Raw genomic sequence first — 17819 nt, forward strand, 5'->3', positions numbered from 1 at the left:
TTCAAATTACGTGGCTAGGAACTCTCTGAGGAAGAAATTCCCTCAGTGTGTCTCCTCTCCCATTGATGCTATTCTCCTGACAGCCGCTTCAAAATATCTATGTTCCAGCTGAAGATCTGCTTTGCAAGGAAAATACGCTGTTGGTTCTGCCTTTGGAAGTTTTTGAACTGGAAACTGAATTTCTCTATCAACTCTCTCAGAGAAATTGATTTCTCCTCAGACTTCGCCCTTTAGGCCTTCGAACTGCGCTGCCTCCTGGGGTTTCGAATTATTGCCTTTCCAGGAATTTCAAACTCCCTCTTCCTTTCTGCTTCTGAGCTCTTCTGTTCACTATCTGTCCTTTGATACAATGTGAAAAATCAGCTACCCGATTCCTACTGCAACAAACTGATTATATTTCACCTACTTGTTAAATTATTTGAACAAGTTATTTGCAATTTTCTATGACAAACATTGAAATACATATTGTTAAAATTGGCAAGTAGGGCCAAACTCCATGTGGGTCATCTTATTTATGGCAGTTGATATTCTTCTTGGATCCCTCTCATTGAGAAGTGTAGGATTGATCTAAAGATCATTCGATTCCGATAAGTATTCATGGAGATATGAATTTATTAGTGTTATGGGACAATTCATCAAGGTCGGCCAACAACCAAATAAACCCCACATGTGTTCAACGTTTTAGTCTAAATAAAGGAGGACTTCCAGTCATTTAACACTCATCTCTTGTGATCTCACTCTCCATTTGTTTTGGGTTTTTGGTGGAAGAGGAGGTCTAGAGGAGATGCCTTCTACGCAACCCAAAGAAGGGTCATCTAGGAGAGCCCTAGCGATAGACTTGTAGGAGATTTGGCTGCAGATCTAAGAGGCCCTAATCCGCAGCTAGGAGAGCCCTAATCCGCAACGAAAGGGAGCCCTAATTCGCAGCAAAGGGAAGGCCCTAATGCACAACTAGAGGAAGCCCTATGCTGCCCTACCTAAGGGTGGTATGAAGATGCCCTAGCCGCAGTAAGAGAGGATCAAGAAGAGGACAGTTTGTTGGGTTGATTTGCAGACTATCCTAGGATTGTTTGAGGGCTATCAAGACAAGTCCGAGTTGTTGTTCAAGGGCCGAGTTGCTGGGTAACAAAGGTTGAAGAGCTAGAGGGACAAAACGCTGAAGAAGAAGGTGTGTTTGGGCATGCATAGGGACTGTCTCATGACAGTGCTAGGCCGTAGGCCTTAGCATGCAGAAAGAGCTGCATAGAGCGCTATTAAGGTGGACTAGCCCCTCAGAAGGCAGCGTGGACAAAGAGGAGGCTTCACTAGGAATGCTGCAAACCTTTGATGGTTAGTTTGTGGACTGTCATAAGGGTTTAGGGCTGCAGCACGTGCCCTAACCAAGGCTATCGCAAACGCAGAAGCAAACATCAATTCAATAGTGTTTTGCAGGGGTGTTGGATCCTAGTTTAGGATCAATACTATAGTTGGTTGCTGCCCTGAAAGGTCACCTAGCTGCTGTTGCTGTAGGTGACAGCAGGGCCATGTTTGGGTATGATATGCTGGACATATTATGGGACAAAAGCAGTATGTACAACAACATATATAGGTACAACTGTTGAAGTGGAAGCAGTATGTACAACAACATGTTTAGGTACAACCGTTGCATAGTGGAGGCAGTATGTACAACAACATGTATAGGTACAACTGTAATGATTGCAGCATAGTGGAGGCAGTATGTACAACAACAAGTATGGGTACAACTGTGAGTGAAGCAGCATAGTGCATCGTGATGGGTACAATCATGACTGGTTGCATTTTCATGACAAGAGCAGCTCAATGAATGGGTGCAACATGATGACGAGATGCAACACGATGGAGAATCGGTTGAAGCAGCTTGTCTTCGACTGATCTCATGTATCATCTTCTTAGAGCTGTTCTATGCTCTTATCTAGATAAGTCAAAGTGTTGACTTTTGTTTTAAATGTACTATCTCTCTCTCTCTCTCTGCTAAACTATTGAAGAACATATAAGAAAAATTGATCAAGGGTCTCCCCACAATGGGGTTTGTCCCTGACTAGTGGCACATCTTGTGTGCTCTTGTCTTGGCTTGTCTTTTGCGATTTATGTTTATGTTCTATCTGCTGTTTACTTTAACGCTGATGTGATTGCTATTCTGGAAAAGATATTGAGCTAACTATGAAAATTGGAATAAATTGGTCTAAGCATAGAACATGCCTAAACTTAACATGGTACCAGAGGTGAGGTGAAGACAATGCCGAAGCAAGAGTGAAAGAGCAATCACCAAAGACAGTTAGGATCAATGGGTTCCTCATCCCTCTTTAAATTCACTGAGGGTGAAATTGAAGTAGAGAATATTATCAGAATGGCGCAATGAAATATTGCCTACCTAAAGATCACTTCGTTGGGAAGACCGGATCTCAGGGTGGAAGGAAAGGCAGATAACTAGATCAACCATTATGCGAAGGAGTGTTCGAATGGTAGGGACACATCACTTGATGATGACAACAATCATTCCAGGGACATCTTTAATGGTTAGAGGAATGACAGGTAATGCAGGTCATCAAGGAAATGACCGACTGTTCAGAGAAAGCAAGGAACCCTAGGTATGAAGAATCAAATGTTGTTTATGATAAGATAAAGAAGCACTATCTTGTATTGGCCCTCTCCTTCAGATTCTTTGGGAATGTGGCTTATCGATTATAGTGCTTCAATGCACTTCATCAAATAAAAGGGTGCTCTCTCTAATTTGGTAGAGATGGAAACAATCGTGGGATTATACCTGGAGCCGATGCCACCTATCCCGGAAAGTGTGCATGGAATGTTACCCCTCAATTGAATGAGGGTAACTTGATTCGTTTACAGAATCTCTTTTATGTACTTGATCACAAGAAGAACCTGGTGTCCATTTTGGCAATGGAAGTCAACAGTTATAGGGTGCCATTCATCGATGGAAGGTACGTGTTTGAAAATGAAATTTTCAAAGATGCTTTTACTCATGGGTTTAGGGTTGGCAATTTGTGTCAAGTTGCAGGATGGTCCATTGGGAATCATGACATATCTCATCTATAACACCTGAGATCTACTTTATGAGGCCCTAATCGATGTGAGTCAGATGGTGACTCAGATACCTGAATTCAAGAAGAGCATGAAGGTACATGTCTGAGATGTACCGAAGGAAAATCTTAAACGGGGACCATTACCCACAGGTTTGGGACAACCCGATTGGGAATCTCATGTATACAGGTGGAAGAAAGCCCTCTATGGCTTGAAGTAAAACACCTCGGGCCTAATATGAGAGGATTGATAGTTGTCTGATGACGCTAAGATTCACTAAAAGTGAAGCCGATCCAAAGCATTTTTTGAAGGTTGTGGATGATAGACCTCTCATACCGGCACCTTCTGAGAAACGACCTATTTCTGATAGGTGCAGACCCTCTCACTTGCAGAAGTAAGAGGGCGTTGGATTTGAGATATGGAATGGTAAACTGCAAGCCTGTGACTACCTCGAGGATCTTAACTTTCAAACATTATATGGTGGTGATGCCAGACCAGATTTGGGAAATGCCTCTGAGTTTCATAAACTCATCTGCATTGATGTTCTTGGTGAACTTTCGTCTGTATATATGCTTTGCAGTTAGTCTAGTGAAGTTCATATTTGGTTGAGCCTCACTAGATTAGTGCCAAAAATCTTCTGAGATATCTTCAGGGCACAATCTCTCATGGATTGAGATACACTTGTCGGAAATATGAAGCTATATGATTATTCGAATGCTGACTGGGCAGGCAGTGTGGAGGATCGCTAGAGCACTTCTCAGTGGTGGTTCTCTCTGGATTTTGCTTCGATATCATGGATGAGCAGGAAGCATAGGTCGGTTGCTATAAGCACCGCCGAGACCGAATACATAGCTACGAGTATGATCTCGTGTGAAGCTGCCTGGTTGTGGAAGCTCATCAGTGAGCTGTTTGTACACATGATGAATACCACTGTGATTCTTTGTGACAACTAGGGGAGGATTCGATTATTGAGGAATCTCGTATTCGATGATTGCTCAAGCAGATAGACATCAAATACTACCTTATCTGGGATATGGTAAGTCGATGAGCGAGGAGACTCCATCGCATTGAGACTAATGTATAGGTCGCAGACACTTTGTCAAAGCCCTAGGGAAAGGTCAAATCTGTGATTTTTCTGAATGACTTGGAGTCGTTGAGAGACCTTTGTATAAGGGTCCTACATGTTGCATGCATTGAGCTCTAGGAGTTTTAGGGGGCTTGGGGTACTTACAGGAGCGACATACGACCATAGGGTGACTCACCCTCCCCTGGTGGTGCACTATGTATAGGGTGACAGGTTCAACCTTTCCCTATGATACCTCGTGGCGACTGTGAGCCAGGATGATTAGTTCTCCTGTGGGCCAGGATGATTAGTTTTCTTGTGGCGACCAATGGACAGGATGATTCATTCTCCTGTGAACAAGATGATTAGTTCTCCTGTCGAGGCATCCTACCCTTGCAATTTGGGACTCATGGGAACTACCTCTCATTTGATCAATGAGCAGGAAAATGGAGTTAGGGACCATAATAGTACTATCGATGGACACATCATTGTATCTATCGTACTCCCTATGCTAAGATGACTTCCATTGATCTGGGATCAACGAAACTGATTTGGGATCAACGAAACTGATCTGGGATCAGTATGAGTGGTTTGAGACACTCTCTTGTGATATTGATCTGGGATCAATAAAATTGACTTCCGGTCAGTAAGATGAAACTAACTTCGGGTCAGTAGAGAATGGTATGAGACATTCTCGATCAAATCTTCTTCTTCATGGTTCAGCAGAGCAGAGCATAGCAGTGCAGGGCACTGATGGTAGAGAGAGTACAGTCGGACATATGGATTAGCGGATGGAGTTCTCCCTAGTTGAGAGGGAGTGTTAAAATTGGTAACTAGGGCCAAACTCCATGTGAGTCATCTTATTTATGGCAACTGATATTTTTCTTGGATCCCTCTCATCGAGAGTTGTAGGATTGATCTAAAGATCATCCGATTTCGATAAGTATTCATGGAGATATAAATTTATTAGTGTTATGGGACAATTCGTCAAGGTCGGCCAGCAACCAAATAAACCCCACTTGTGCTCAATGTTTTAGTATAAATAAAGGAGGACTTCAAGTCATTTAACACTCATCTCTTGTGATTTCACTCTCCACTTGTTTTGGGTTTTTGGTGGAAGAGGAGTTCTAGAGGAGATGCCTTCTATGCAGCCTAAAGAAGGGCCATCTAGGAGAGTCCTAGGCACAAACTTGTAGGAGATCTGGGCATAGATCTAAGAGGCCCTAATCCACAGCTAAAGGGAACCCTAATCTGCAGCAAAGGGAAGGCCCTAATCCGTAGCTAGAGGAAGCCCAAAGCCCTACGCTGCCCTACTTAAGGGTGGTATGAAGATGCCCTAGCCGCAGCAAGAGAGGATCAAGAAGAGGACAGTTTGCTGGGTTGATTTGCGGACTATCCTAGGACTGTTTGAGGGCTATCAAGACAAGTCCGAGTTGCTATTCAAGGGCCAAATTGCTGGGTAGTGAAGGTCGAAGAGCTAGAGGGACAAAACGCTGAAGAAGAAGGTGTCTTTGGGCATGCGTAGGGACTGTCTCATGACAGTGCTAGGCCGTAGGCCGTAGCACACAGAAAGAGTTGCGTAGAGGGCTGTTAAGGTGGACTAACCCCTCAGAAGGCAGCGTGGACAAAGAGGAGGCTTCACTAGGAATGCTGCAAACCTTTGAGGGTTGGTTTGTGGACTGTCATAAGAGTTTAGGGCTGCAACACGTGCCCTAACCAGGGCTGTCACAAACGTAGAAGCAACCATCAGTTCAATAGTGTTTTGCAAGGGTGTTGGATCCTAGTTTAGGATCAATACTACAGTTGGTTGTTGTCCTGAAAGGTCACCTAGCTGCTATTGTTGTAGGTGACTGCAGGGCCATGTTTGGGTATGATATGATGGACATATTATGGGACAGAAGCAGTATGTACAACAACATGTATAGGTACAATTGTTATAGTGGAAACAATATGTACAACAAGATGTATAGGTACAACTGTTGCATAGTGGAGGCAGTATGTACAACAACATGTATAGGTACAATTGTAATGATTGCAGTATAGGGGGGGCAGTATGTACAACAACATGTATGGGTACAATTGTGAGTGGTGCAGCATAGTGCACTGTGATGGTTACAACCATGACTAGTTGCATTTCCGTGACAAGAGCAACTCAGTGAATGGGTGCAGCTTGATGACGAGATGCAGCACGATGTAGAATCAGTTGAAGCAGCTTGTCTTGAATGATCTCATGTATCATCATCTTAGAGATGATCTATGCTCTTATCTAGATAAGTCAGAGTGTTGACTTCTGTTGTAAATGTACTCTCTCTCTCTTTGCTGAACTATTGAAGAACATATAAGAAGAATTCATCAAGGGTTTCCCCATGTTGGGGTTTGTCCCTGGCATGCGCCACATCTTGTGTCCTCTTGTCTTGGCTTGTCTTTTGCAATTTATGTTTATGTTCTATCTGCAGTTTACTTTAATGCTGATGTGATTGCTAATTTGGAAACGTTATTGAGCTAACTATGAAAATTGAAATAAATTGCTCTAAGCATAGAACATACCTAAACTTAACACATACACTGTAGCCTACACCAAAATAAAACTGCGGAAACTAAATGCAACATAGGAGAGAAATAATCATACACACATCTACACATTGATTTTTGGACAAATGTCCCTAGAAAAACCCAATGCGGGAAAACCGGTGCAACAACTCTGAGGGATTTATTATTATGCAATAGTAAATTCTGAACACAACTTCTGGATGCCTTCCTGACAATCCTATTACAGAGAATATCACTGACAAAGAGATTTGTGAGATTACCTCACACTATCACTAGAAGTCCTCGCTGATCCAACCCTTGAATGAACAACTGCTGGCTGCCTATGCATAGTGTCTGCGTCAGCCCAACGTCACATTGTCTAGGATTTGCATTACTCTTTCCAACTGATCGATTGTCCTCTGAGATTCTGACTTCTGCTCTCCCGGTCTCACATCCCGGCTTCCAGCTACAGAAATCGAATCCTCTAGCAAATTTCGTACTCCCTGAAGGCTTTTGTGCTGCCTCTGCGCAGCCTACGCTACCTCTGCATGGGCTTGCATAGATCTGCATTAGCCTCTTCTAGCTCAGTGCTGCCTCTCCCGGATGTCTCTTCGCCTCCTCTGCTGAGTATTCCTAGATCAGGAGAAATCTCCAACCAAAGCTATCCCTACACCTCACTGCAAAAGCTCACTTCGAATTTCTCATCAGCAGTTGCTTGTCTTCAGAAATTCGATCTTCTGAATTCTGTGTGTGTGTTTTTCTAAGTGACACTCAAGCCTCCTTAAATAATCTCCTTGTTGACATTCAACGACCCAGATTAGATGCTAATCAATGGCTAAGATCATTTCTTCTTGATCCTTGTCTTCTTCTAGAAGTTACACTCACAATTTATATTAATACCCTTTAATTATTTTATTTTCCTAAGTTTAGACTTAGTGTCCCATTAAAAATAATTAATTATTTTAATACAACTGTTTCTGGGTGGAATTTCCCAAAACACTTACTGGGTTCTTTGGAATACATGTGCCCAATCATCCCTACAAAATTTGAGACTTAGAGCACATCCGATGCTACCAGAAATAAAAAATGAAGACTTAAATCATAATTACCTTTGTGAAGGCGTTGCACCATGACATCTTCCTGTACGCATCAACATCCTGCGTATATGTTGACACATCTCCAAAGATATGAATTGTCAAGGGTCTCCATCTTTTCTAGACTTCCATCAGAGTCTTCATATTTTTCTGGGAGATATCATAGTCAAATCTTCTTGGTCTTTTGGATGTTGACTGCCTTTACCTATTGTTGCATATTTCATGATCTCTTCCTTCCTTTCTTCACACATTTCATTCCCAGGAGCTTCAGAGTTTATCTATTGTGGTCAACCACCTCATACACCATATGAGGACATATTATGTTGATTTCATCTAGTAAATATGTGATCCATGCATTCCTGCATCCCTTTGAGGGAGGAGATCCTTTCTATTATTATGCCTCTTAAGATAGTGCAGTGATCTATGTTGTCTACAACCATATGACATGACTTCCATTATATATACATACCTCATATTTTCTTTGGGTCATCCAGACTTCCTGCAACAACTTCTTTTGAAGGTGCTTTATCGCCTTGATCTGCTTCACTGTTATGTTATCATACCATCATAGCTTGAATTCCACAAGTTTGAATTCTTGATGAGACTCTTTCATCCGTTCATGATCGGTGAACCTTAAGGTGAAGATTTTATTAGAGAATCTTGAGGATCTTGCATATCTATCCTGCAAATGTTATCTTTAGACTGATGTATGAGTTTGTCCTAGATGACCTCTTCCTTCTTCATGAGTATGTTTTAATGAGGTTTTCAAGAGCTATACCCTATATAGCCATAGATTTTTATCCCAAACATTTTACATGTTACCTATATCATTAATGATTTTACTATGATGCCATTCTCTAATATGATGCATCCTATTTATAAAGCTTCCTATCTATATAGAAGAATATTTGAAGGATATCATCTTAGTCATAGTAGAGATCTTTTACTTTCTCCTTCTTCGGCTTCTTTGTTTCAGGCTCTTCCACTTCTTCGGTAATATGGGCTTCTTCTTGATTTATTTTGTTATTGTCCCTTCGAGGACAATCTCTTTTATAGTGTCCATATTCTTGACATAGATAGCACTGAGCCTTAGCCATTTTCTTAATTTTCTTTTGAGGATTAAATTTTCTGAACTTCCTTTTTCCTTTAGTAACTGTTCGACTCCTTTTTCTAGGTTCTTCATCATATTGTCCCTTCAACCTGTTTTCTTCTATCTTGCATAGAGTCCATAAATTGGTGAAAGGGATAGCTTCCTCTTCCTTATTGGATATGAGGTTACCTTGTTCATTAGTTAGTGCATTTAGAATGATGGAGATCATTTCCTTATCAAATACCATCTCTCCTAGGTCTTGCAATTGAGTTTTTATTTGAGATGCTTTTGAAAGGCATGAAGACATCTCTTCATTCATTGATACCTGCAATTTATATAGACCATATCTAAGTAATATGATCCTTCTCATTGTATTTTTAGAGAATAGTTCTATGAGCTTATCATATATCTCTTTTGATGTCTCCAACGCTGCTATATGAGGAATGAGGGAATCTTTGATGGATTCCCTAAGAATCTTTTGAGCCTTTCAATCTTTTTCCATATATTCAGATAGAGCTTGATCATCAGATGGCTTGGAGATCTTTTCATGGACATGATCGATGACTTCATTTACTTCGAGGACTATGTCCATGCTTCCTTTCGATGGAAGGAAGTTTGATATCCCAACTAGCTTTTGACTTTCCTTGAAATATGAAGTCATTTTACTAGATTATAAGAGAAAAGGTACTTACTTGAGAAGATAGAATCTTCAACCAATTTTCCTTCGTGGAGATGAACTTGATCCTTCTAGGATGATTCTTTTTAAGGATAAGAAAGCTTCAACTTCTTAGATAATGGATGAATGATGATCTCGAAGATGCTACTAGGGTTTCTTTCTGCTTCCTCCATTCTAGGGTTTTTGATTTCTTGCTTGATATCTTTTGTCTTGCTTTGATCCTTCTTTGAAACTAGATCTTTGTGTGTCTTCTTGATTAGATGCCCCTTCTTGACTTTAACACCTTAGCTTTGATACCATGTTGAGAAATCTAGGGCATCAATGGTTAAGTGATTTCTTTGCTTATGATAACTACTTGTGATAGTCTTTTGAAACTTAATTAAAATCTTTTCTTTTCTTGTACATATTATTGTGTTCTTTTTATCAAGACAATTACCATATCTTGAACAAAATAGAGAGACAAGAGACACAATATATAGGCTTGTTAGCCAGGGCCAAAACCTCTCACTCTTTGAGAGGAAAACCCAAACGAAATTATTCTTGTAGATCTTCAATTGACGAACACCAAGACCATGGCAATGACCCTTGACACTAGAGTCCTCCCAAGACCAAGTCACTAGCCTCCAACACTTGCCCTTCTTCTTCGTGCTCTTCTTCACTTTAGAATCTCAGTGTTCCTCTTCTCGACTACCTTGAGGATCTCGGTCTCCTTGAGAATCTTGTTTCCTTGAGGTCTCAAGAGAGAGACCTAATGTGCTTCTTCTCGGTCGTTTCTAGCAAGGTCCTCTTGTTAACTTATGAGCACTTAGATGCAGCTGTAAACACTCCGACCTAATTCTAGTGCCTTCGTATCTTCTGCCTTCGCACGTGGGAGGATGTAATACCCAAAAGAACTCAAAAATTAACTTCGCTTCTCTTCCTTTTTTTCTTGCTAAGATAGAGGCTTCTTGTCATATGTTTTTCGCATTTCCTTGTAGACTTGCTTGAACCAATGACATGCTTTCAAGTGAGGCTGAGTAATTGTATATATACATGTTTTCCCATGTCCTTTAGCCCGACATGATCTTAGGAATAGGTTGACTTTACCTTGGAGAGAAGCCGACTTCATCTTCTTGATTCGTCCTTCATTGTAGGCCGATTTCATGAGGGCTAGTGCCAAGGTCATGGAGGATGACTTTACATAGACAAGTGTGACTCTTTACAATGTGTAACATGTCTTTATTTCATGACAATGACTTTTTATACTTTTATGAGTAGATGACAAAATTCCTAAGAGCTCCCAATGGGAGCCTATACTAAAAATAAAATCTCTTGCTCATGAAACCCATGATGCAAGCATTAAAATAATTTTGTTTTTGTTATTTACATCTCTTACATAAAGTCATAATGACATGTAATTACGAAGACCAAACCTAGTTACACTTTACAACACTCCCTCTTAACTAGGGAGGTATTCATAATGGTACTTTATTATTCTCAATCTGAAGAATTTCTCATAAGAAGAATCAGATTGTTAACGCATTTGTTTAGCATCATATCAACGAGCATAGTCACATAGCAAGGCCTTGACTAACAACTCTATCTCTCCACGAGATCTGAGCATAATGCTGGCGAGACCTAATGTTTTACAAACACGCTCATCATCATTGTCTCTCTCGGAACATACCCCACACGGGTTCTTAGGGTGTGTTTGATGAGGACTATTCTTATCTTGGGCTCCCCAACCCTCAAAGAATATTGGTCCTCCATGACTCCTCTTATTTTAGATGCCCTATCACATCATCAAAGAGTATCAGATGCCAAATGATTACCCAATCCTCTATTCTGTCTTCTCAAGTGAAGACAAGAATAATGTGTCTATCTCTCTCCCTCTCAATTAGGGAGGACAAATTTTACTCATACCTAAGCTCCTTCTTGGCTTAGGAATTTCCAAGTTTCTGTCAAGTAAGAAACTTGTTTCCGGGCTCCCTCTTGATTAGTGACCTATAATAGCTCCTCAGGTGGGGCAACTAGCTGCTAGAGGAACTCCTCCTTTCGATGTCATGTATTTTCCTTTATTCAAGGAGACTTCTTGCTTTGGGGAATTCCACATAGGGCACAAACCATCTATCACTTTCATTCATGAGTTAGTCAGGTCATCATCCCACTCATCAAAAAGTGAACTATTTGTCTATATCTGGTATTGATTCATGTTATGCTACCTCCATAATGTTTTCCTTCAATGTGGTTATCTAAGAACATTTCCATAGTTCTTCGTTTTGGTAGTCTTGCATAAGTTCATGCAGATACTACTTGATAAATAAGTAATGAACACTTAAATCATAATCACCTTTGTGAAGGATTTTCGTCATGACATCTTCTTGTAGGCATGAACATCCTGCATATATGTTGACATCTCCAAAGATATGAATTGTCAAGGGTCTCCATCTTCTACAGACTTCCATCAGAGTCTTCACATTTTTCTGGGAGATATCATAGTCAAATCTTCTTGGTCTTTTGGATGTGGACTGCCTTTACCTATTGTTCCATATTTCACGATCTTTTCCTTTATCACTCTTTACAATGTGTAACACGTCTACTTTACATGACAATGACTTTTTATACTTCTATGAATCGATGGAAAAATTGCTAAGAGCTCTCAATGGGAGCCTATACTAAAAATAAAATCTCTTACTCATGAAACGCATGATGCAAGCATTATAATGATTTTGTTTTTCTTCTTTATATCTATTACATAAAATCATAGTTACATGTCATTATGAACACTGAACCCAGTTACACTTTACAACACTCTCTCTTAACTAGGGAGGTATTCATAATGGTACTTGGTCATTCTCAATCTGAAGAATTTCTCATAAGAAGAATCGGATTGGTAACCCATTTGTTTAGCATCATATCAACTAACATTGTCACATAGCAAGGCCTTGACTAACAACTCTTATCTCTCCATGAGATTCGAGCATAATGCTGGCGAGACCTAATGATTTATAAACACCCTCATCATTATTGTCTATCTCGGAACATACCCCACCCGGGTTCTAAGGGTGTGTTCCATGAGGACTATTGTTATCTTGGGCTCCCCAACCCTCAAAGAATATCAGTCCGCAACGACTGCTCTTATTTTAGATGCCCTATCACATCATCAAAGAGTATTGGATGCCAAATGATTACCCAATCCTCTATTCTGTCTTCTCAAGTGAAGACAAGAATAATGTGTCTATCTCTCTCCCTCTCAATTAGGGAGGATAAATTTTACTCATACCTATGCTCCTTCTTGGCTTAGGAATATCCAAGTTTCTATCAAGAAAGAAACTTGTTTCTAGGCTCCCTCTTAATTAGGGAACTACAATAACTCCTCAGGTGGGACAACCAACTGCTAGAGGAACTCCTTCTGATGTCATGTATTTTCCTTTATTCAAGGAGTCTTCTTGCTTTGGGGACTTCTACATAGTGCACAGACCATCTTATCACTTTCATCCATGAGTTAGTTAGGTCATCATCCCACTCATTAGAAAGTGAACTATTGGTCTATATCTAGTATTGCTTCATGTTATGCTACCTCCATCATGCTTTCCTTTCCGGAAAGGTCTTTCATCTTTCAATGCAGTTATCTAGGAAGATTTCCATAGTTCTTCCCTTTGGTAGTCTTGCATAAGCCCATCCAGATACTATTTAATAAATAAGGGATGAATGTTGAAAAATCTAGGGCATGCATAGTTAAGTTGATTCTTCGTTACATGATAACAATTTGTGAAGTATTTAAACAATTTATCTTAGCTTGATGTTTTCTTCATTATTAGCATGTGTATGTTAGCTTCATCAAACTTCTATCAAAAACAAAAGAGACAAGAACACAAATGATTGGCTTTCTGCCAGGGTCAAAACCTCTCCCTCTTGGAGAGGAAAACCCATATGTAAATTCTTCTTATAGAGATTCCATTGACGAATACCAAGACCATGACCCTTGACACATTCTGCCTCTCCAAGACCAAGATATCAATCCTCCTTTCTGTAGCTTATTGAGATCATCCTCATTGCTACACCATTGAAGCCATTAGTATCACTGAGATCTTCATTGTTGCTTCATCACCATGTCAACGTGCTCCATTGAGATCTTCACTTATGCTCTCATTGATATACTGAGATTTCTATTATGACAGTCATTTCATTATGTCAACAAGGTCTCCAATGAGGTCTTCAGCATGATGACTATATCTTATATCCTTATCATTACTGAGACAATGATTATTAGATTGTTGTAGCTTTGGTACTGCTTTTCCTTATAAACAGGCATGTGATCTATAGAATAGATCCATGACATGGTCATCCTTATACTAGGTATTCTATAGGAGTATCACGATTGCACATTGTCATACCTTATCCATGTAATACGAAGATTGTCGTAGCAAGGGCTAGGTCTCGATGTAGTTTAGACCTTACTGCAGTTACCCCATTCGAGATCTATACTTCTTCGTTCATCCGAGCATGGATCCATAGGTAGAATATTGATCTGATATGCATCCATATCATACTTATGAGTTATGGTCATGACTGCACCTCATACCCTAACCGAGGTACAGTCAGATCCTGCTTCTCCATGGGAGATCTAGCATGTGTGATTTCTGCCTTCTAGACTATGACTGCCCTAACCTTGACTACGGCTCCATTAACCTTATCGCGGCTCCATTCACCTTGACTGTGGCTTCATTCACCTTACTGCGGCTCCATTCACCTTGACTGCGGCTTCATTCACGAAGATTATAGAGGTATATGTGGATTCTCTCTCTTGCCCATTTGCGGATACCCAACAGGGTATTTATAGTGGTTGTGTGCATATATTCAAGCCGACATATACTTGTGAACCGATGTGTCTCTTTTCCCAAGCCGACATCACTTTCATGTATTTAATTCATATTTTGAGCCGACATGAACTTCCTTGGTTGTTTTCGCTTGCAGACTTCTTGTGCTTGTTCTTGAGGCATTGATCTTGGTCTTGGAGGGCTGCTACACTTGTTGAAGACTTGTATACATTTACATGGACTCATGACATGATTCTTTGACATAGAAATAAATCCTAAAGACATCAAGAAGAAGTCTTTTACCTAGTGACACTTCTTGCTCATGAAACCCATGTAGCAAGATTACAAAAATAATTTATTCTCTTTTATTACATCAAATACAAAGATCATGTCATTATGAAGACCGAAGCTAGTTACACTTTCTTCAACAATGAACACTTAAATCATAATTTTTGTGAAGGCTTTTCACCATGACATCTTCCTATAGGCATCGACATCCTGCATATATTTTGACACATCACCAAAGATATGAATTGTCAAGGGTCTCCATCTTTTCCAGACTTCCATTAGAGTCTTCATATTTTTCCGGGAGATATCATAGTCAAATCTTCTTGGTCTTTTGGATGTTCATTGCCTTTACCCATTGTTGCATATTTCATGATCTCTTCCTTCCTTTCTTCACACATTTCATTCCTTAAAGCTTTAGAGTTTATCTATTGTGGTCAACCACCTCATACACCATATGAAGACATATTATGTTAATTTCATCTTGTAAATATGTGATCCATGCTTTCATGCATCCCTTTGAGGGAGGAGATCCTTTCTTTTATTATTCCTCTTAAGATAGAGAAGTGATCTATATTGTCTGCAGCCATATGACATGAACTCCATAATATATACATACCTCATCTTTGCTTTGGGTGATTCAGACTTCCTGCAGCAGTTTCTTTTGAAGGAGCTTTATCCCCTTGATCCGCTTCACTGTTATGTTATCATACCATCATACCTTGAATTCCACAAGTTTGAATTCTTGATGAGACACTTGCTTCCCTTCATGATCGATGAACCTTACAGTGAAGATTTGATCAAGGAATCTTGAGGATCTTGCAAATCCTATCCTGCAGATGTTATTTTTAGACTGATGTATGATGAGTTTGTCCTAGATGACCTCTTCCTTCTTCATAAGTATCTTTCAATGAGGATTTCAAGAGCTATACCCTATATAGCTATAGATTTTTATCTTAGACATTCTACATGTTACCTATATCATTAATTCTTTTACTATGATGCCATTCTCTAATATGATTCATCCTATTTATAAAGCTTCCTACCTATATAGAAGAATATTTGAAGGAGATCATCTTAGTCATAGTAGAGATCTTTTACTTCTCCTTCTTTGGCTTCTTTGTTTCAGGCTCTTCCACTTCTTCGGTAATATGGGCTTCTTCTTGATTTCGTTCGTTATTGTCCCTTCGACAACAATCTCTTTTATAGTATCCATATTTTTGACATAGATAGCACCGAGCTCTTAGCCATTTTCTTAATTTTCTTATGCAGAGTAAATTTTTCCGAACTTCCTTTTTGCTTTAGTAACTGTTCGACTCCTTTTTCTAGATTCTTCATCATATTGTCCCTTAAACCTTCTTTCTTCTATCTTGCATATAGTCCATAACTTGGTGAAAGGGATAGTTTCCTCTTCCTTATTGGATATGAGTATACCTTGTTCATTAGTTAGTGCATTTAGAATGATGGAGATCATTTCCTTATCATATACCATCTCTCCTAGGTCTTGCAATTGAGTTTTTATTTGAGATGCTTTTGAAAGGCATGTAGACATCCCTTCATTCATTGATACTTGCAATTTATATAGATCAGATATAAGTAATATGATCCTTCTCATTGTATTTTCAGAGAATAGTTCTATCAGCTTATCATATATCTCTTTTGATGTCTCCAACTCAACTATATGAGGAATGAGGGAATCTTTGATGGATTCCCTAAGAATCTTTTGATCTTTTAGGTGTTTTTCCATTTATTCAGATAGAGCTTGATCTTTGCATGGCTTGGATATCTTTCCATGAACATGATTGATGACTTCATTTACTTCAAGGACTATGTCCATCCTTCGTTTCCATGCAAGGGAATTTGATATCCCAACCAAATTTTGACTTTCCTTGAAACATGAAGTCATTTTACTAGATTATAAGAGAAAAGGTACTTACTTGAGAAGATAGAATCTTCAACCAATTTTCCTTAGTGGAGATGAACTTGATGCTTCTCGGATGATCCTTTTTATGGGTAAGAAAGCTTCCAGTTCTTAGATGATGGAAGAATGATGATCTCGAAGATGCTATTAGGGTTTCATTTTTCTTCCTCCAATCTAGGGTTTTTGATTTCTTGCTTGATATATTTTGTCTTGCTTTGATCCTTCCTTGAAACTCGATCTTTTGTGTCTTCTTATTTACACGCCCCTTCTTGACTTTAGCACCTTAGCTTTGATACCCTGTTGATGAATCTATGGCATCAATGGTTAAGTGATTTCACTTCCTATGGTAACTGCTTGTGATAATATTTTGAATCTTAATTAGAATCTTCTCTTTTCTTGTACTTATTATTGTGTTCTCTTCATCAAGACAATTACCATATCGTGAACAAAAGAGAGAGACAAGAGGCACAGTGTATAGGCTTGTTAGCTAGGGCCAAAACCTCTCAATCTTTGAGAGGAAACCCCAAACGAAATTCTCTTTCTAGATATTCAATTGACAAACACCAGGACCATGACAATGACCCTTGACACCAGAGTACTCCCAAGACCAAGTCACTAGCCTCCAACACTTGTACTTCTTCTTTGTGCTCTTCTCGACTTCCTTTAGAATCTCAGTCTTCTTCCTCTCAGCTACCTTGAGGATCTCAGTCTCGTTGAGAATCTCGGTTTCCTTGAGGTCCCAAGAGAGAGACCTAATGTACTTCTTCTCGACCCTTTCTAGCAAGGTCCTCTCCTCAACTTATGATCAAACCAGTAGTAGATGGTTTCGGTTCTGTCTCTAGAGTTGCATGGCAGGAACAAGTGGTAACCACTAATTCGCTTCATCTCAGCGAATATGAGTTGGGACTTCCCGTTTTCTAGGAATGGGATGTCACTTAGGCGGAAGAGGGGTGGTGCAGTTGCAAGCACTTCGACCTACCTTTGGTGCCTTCGTATCTTCTGCCTTCGCACGTGGGAGGATGTAATACCCAGAACAATTCACAAATTAACTTTGCTTCCCTTCCTTTTTGTCTTGCTAAGATAGAGGCTTCTTGTGTTATGTTTTTCGCACTTCCTTGTAGACTTTCTTGACCGAATGACATGCTTTCAAGTGAGGCCGAGTACTTGTATATGTACATTGTTTCCCATGTTATTTAGGCTGACATGATCTGAGGAATAGACCGACTTTACCTTGGAGAGAAGCCGACTTCATCTTCTTGATTCTTCCTTGTTGTAAGCCGATTTCATGAGGGCTAGTGACAAGGT

General features: G+C 39.8%; 1 protein-coding gene across 2 annotated transcripts in view; it reads left to right on the top strand.

Moving 5' to 3' along the window:
* Positions 1–17819, top strand: part of LOC149251682 (glutathione gamma-glutamylcysteinyltransferase 1-like) — a 404629-nt gene that overhangs the window by 246863 nt on the left and 139947 nt on the right. The gene's annotated exons all lie outside the window — the stretch shown is intronic.

This window comes from Pinus tabuliformis, chromosome 7 (assembly GCF_031772625.1).
Source record: "Pinus tabuliformis cultivar Carrire ecotype Pingquan chromosome 7, CPIR1, whole genome shotgun sequence".
NCBI classification, from domain to species: domain Eukaryota; kingdom Viridiplantae; phylum Streptophyta; class Pinopsida; order Pinales; family Pinaceae; genus Pinus; species Pinus tabuliformis.